This window comes from Sinocyclocheilus rhinocerous, unplaced genomic scaffold, assembly GCF_001515625.1.
Source record: "Sinocyclocheilus rhinocerous isolate Xijiao unplaced genomic scaffold, SAMN03320098_v1.1 scaffold1646, whole genome shotgun sequence".
In the NCBI taxonomy this organism is placed as follows: domain Eukaryota; kingdom Metazoa; phylum Chordata; class Actinopteri; order Cypriniformes; family Cyprinidae; genus Sinocyclocheilus; species Sinocyclocheilus rhinocerous.
In genome coordinates this window covers 263,847-268,160 of record NW_015644630.1, presented here as the reverse complement: position 1 = coordinate 268,160, position 4,314 = coordinate 263,847, and the positions used below count along the sequence as shown (strand labels likewise).

The 4,314-nt window shown below is 36.9% G+C and overlaps 1 protein-coding gene across 1 annotated transcript in view; it reads left to right on the top strand.

Moving 5' to 3' along the window:
• The first annotated feature begins 3,288 nt into the window (after positions 1 to 3,288).
• cutc (cutC copper transporter homolog (E. coli)) overlaps positions 3,289 to 4,314 on the top strand; it is an 8,514-nt gene continuing 7,488 nt past the window's right edge. Inside the window, exon 1 of the mRNA XM_016576341.1 lies at positions 3,289 to 3,366. The gene's annotated coding sequence lies outside the window, so the exon portion shown is untranslated. The remainder of the gene's footprint in view (positions 3,367 to 4,314) is intronic.

Sequence of the window (4,314 nt, the reverse complement as noted above, 5' to 3'; positions counted from 1 at the left end):
CGCTTAAGCAGTTATTCTTGGCATATAAACATGTCTTAATGGACCGTTTTAAAAACAGCCATTAAAAAATGTCCTTAAATCTCCTCTGACAACTCCTCCACATGAATTTAAATCAGTAGTACAACTACAATAATCTAACATGGGGTTTTGTCAGACAGACAGTGTGACTTATGTCAGAAAGCCCTTCATTGTTCTTTCTGCCAAGGTTAGAGAGCAGAAGCAATTGTGGTTGAACATCTGAAAACAGTACAGAAAACTGTAGAACTGTCGAAAACTATAATAAACAGATATAATCTGTATCCGGAGGCGGACAGTAGTGACGTATTTTTACTCTGCTGTAAAAGTACTTTTCAGGTGTCTGAACTTTATCAGAGTGTTTTTCTTTAGAAAATTTTACTTCACAACATTCCAAAGCATAATATTGTACTTTTTACTGTACTATGTTTCATATTAAATATCATTTAATACTTAATTGCATTAGAAATCTATTACTTTCTTACCTTTACTCAAGTAAAAGTAATTCAAAGATTTACTTGAGTACAAGAAAGATTTATGAAATGAAGTGCAGTAAAAAGTATGACATTATGCTTTGGAATGTAGTGAAGTGAAGTTTACAAAAGAAAAACACTCTGATAAACTACAGATACTTTTTAAATTTACTTGAGTAAAGTAAAAATACTTCACTACTGTCCGCCTCTGGGGGCGGGACTAATGCTACAGCAATCAACCATCCTACTTGTACAACGACTGAACAATGATGGAGAAGTTCATATTACTGATTACTGCATTTTTATATTCAGTAATATTCTTCAAAATGAGATACTAGTAGGCCTAATACATTAGTGCCGTGGATATTTCAAATCATAGCAACCAAAAGCGTCTGGAAAAATGCTGTGCCACCAAAAAGGTTCTCAAGTGCCACCAGTTGCCCGTTTTCAGAAGAGGGCCTGAGATTTTTCAGCTGGCTAAAAATGCTTTGGTGGACACACGTTAATTGAATATTTATTGTTAGGCATATGGCCTATTAGTATTTTTTGCATTTATGAAATATACTGGGGCCAAACCTGAGAAGGGAGTGCAGAATATTCCACTGCATTCCTGGACACGTAACTATTTACAACCCGATCTCATGAAAGTGCGAATAAATAGTACGCCAAATAAAAACGAAAACTCGTGGTACTGATACGCAAAAATGGACTTTGGCATGTATATGCTACGCGATGGGTAGGTTTAGGGTTGTGGGGTAGATGCGTATCATATGTACGCGAAAATTGCATATTATATGCACGCCAAACACATGCGTATCATATGCACGCCAAAGTCCATTTTTGCGTATCAATACCACGAGTTTTCGTTTTTATTTGGCGTACTATTTATACGCATTTTCATGAGACCGGGCTCCTGTTTACGCAAGTTTCGTGAATGAGGCCCATTAGAATGTTTTCTCTTTTTTTATCTCTTGTTCTTAATAATAAGTGTATTAGAGCAAGAATGTGAAGGTTAATTCATTGCTTCTCCTGATTGTAATCTCTGTGCAAATACATTTATACCCCCTTTGTGCAATAAATATTATGCATTTTAAACCACATTTGACACTTCACATGCTCCATTTCTCTGTTTTGAGAAAAGCTAATATATTTTAGTATGTATAATTTAGTCAAAAGCTTCAACACCATTTTCATCACTTGCTCATTTAGTTTGTCTGTTTTCTCATTTCTCTGGTTGCTGTGGTATCTCGTCTTTCTCAGCAAACTCTCTGAATATGGCCAGTTTTCACTGTTTACTTTCTTCATTTATAACTCTGCACTGAGAGTGAAGATGGGACATGTTTCTACAACAGTGACAGCGTGTTTTATTTGTTCTGTTCACTGTTGAAAATATTGTAAACATTTCCAGCCTCAACATCACTTTGTAACTCAAAAGGATCTTTGGCTGCAGTTTTGCTAAAATGGCGATCTCTGCTTGTTTTCAAGCGTACTGTTAGTATACTTTATTTCAAATAAAAATAAGAGTGTATTTTCTGCCTACGTTTTATGTGCTGTCAGAGATAGACTTACAGCTATTATATGTACGCTATACATACAGTATTGTGCAAAAGTCTTCGGCCATTAGTATTTTCACCAACACAAATGGTTTCAAGGCAGTCATTTCGATCTTTTGATGTAGTTTCAGTAGAAAATATCAGTTTACATTTCCAAACGTTACTTTACTAGTTACTTGAAAAAAGTAATCTGATTACGTAACTCAAGTTACTTGGAATGCGTTACCCCCAACACTGCCTGTAACCATAGCGACAGTGAATATTAAAGATGGAGACGTCCAATACTGCAAAGTCTAATGACATGTCACACGACAAATCAATCAAGGCGCGATTTCCTTAATTAACCGACTTTTATATCTCAGAGCATTTGAGTCGCAAAAAATGAGAAAACCTGTTTGTGGCGATTTTACACACATTTTGCATAAAGAAAAATGGTATATCAAATCATTCTGTTATAACATAGTTGAGAATTATCTTTATACAATGTTTGGTAAAAAAAATCCTGAAAACTAAAAATGTATTGGTGATTTAAAAAAAAAAAATCGATTGTTTTTGCCTATGCATGTTCATTCATGTCTTTTTATTTTTATTTTTTAAATTGAGTCCTGATGTCCTCTACCGAGGACGTAGCATAACTTATGAATGAAATATATTTTATTATTATTTTTTTTTTTTAAACTTTTTTTATAATGCTCTAAACAATGTAATGACATGAAAAAATACTATTTTTTTCCTTAAATGTTTTGCCGGGTCTTAAGAGGTTAAAGCTCCAATTAGAAGTTCAGAATTTGTAATAAAGCAACTAAATAATACCAGCATCTCTTCAGCTTTGTACTTCAGATCTCTCACTTCTGTACAGGCTTTTATCAGAGATGTCTTTTTACCACGGCTCATGTGATGGTGTAATATACTGCTGTATATTATCCTTGTTTTGGTATGTGTGTCATATGCTCTTATCCATCAATCGGTTAAAACGATTCACAAAACCTCCGCATGATTCGTTGAAGACTCGACTGAATCGGTTCTAGCGGATCTCTGAACCGAGAACGCTGTTTTTAGACATGTCCGGTGCAGGGTTGCCAAGCCCTCTGTTTCCCCGCGAAACTGGGCACCTTTTATACTGTAGTCGCGGGTCGTTTTTTCAGTCCGCGGGTTAAAGCGATCACCCCCTGCACTCCCCTCGATTTCGAAGGAGGTGAAAACTGAGAGAAAAACGCCATTAGGCTAGTTTTGATTAGCATATTTGTGCTGGTTTTGTTTCGCAGACCTGGCAACCCTGAGTCGGAAACACTTCCGGTGTTCTGACAAAGCTGGACGTTCACGAGGTAACGAAATTTAACCGAAAACAGAGCATAATCGCTCATTACAACATAAACAAACACACACGAGCGTGTTTAATGATATCAGATTTTAGGAGACACTGGTATCTGTCACGGTCGGGCCCTGTACCAAATTTAACCGAAAACAGAGCATAATCGCTCATTACAACATAAACAAACACACACGAGCGTGTTTAATGATATCAGATTTTAGGAGACAATGGTCGGGCCCTGTACTAACACGGTTCAGTCTGACTCTTCTGCTCGGAGTGACTCTGTGTTCAGACCAAAGCCCAAAACTCCGCCGAAAACTGACTGCCGTCCGCCTTACACTTGCCTAAAAGCGATTACAGACTCTACTTATTGAGTGAACCGTTCTTTCTGCCTCAGAATGACTTGATTTCATTCATGGTTATATTTGACAGATTATAGCTCATTCAGTCATTTTTGCCTGTTGAAATACTTTTTGACAACAACCATGAATGAAATCAAGTCATTTTGAGGCAGAAAGAACGGTTCACTCACAAAAGGTGCGGCCCAAATCGCGTGCTTATGCACTATTCTACACTAAATCTTTAGTAGTATACATAGTGCGAGTAGTGCGTTCACACTGAAAATTACAAAAAGAATAAGTGCACTTAAAATACCCGGATGATGCACTTAAATAGCCGACAAAATGAAGTGTGGGATGTTGGACTCTTCATGCACTCAACTGTCGCAGCTTTAATTACGCACCGAAGGGGGAGGAGCTATGAGACTCCGATTATGAATGACAAAATAACCTTATATAATTCATACATGGTTGAGTACATAGTGCATAAGTACATAGTGTATGAGAGTATAGTGTGTCATCTGGGACGCAGCTTAAGTAGAGTCTGTAATCACTTTTTGGTAGGGATGGGCGATCCCACTTATTTTGTTTTCGATACGATACTGATATTTTTCAAGGCAGTG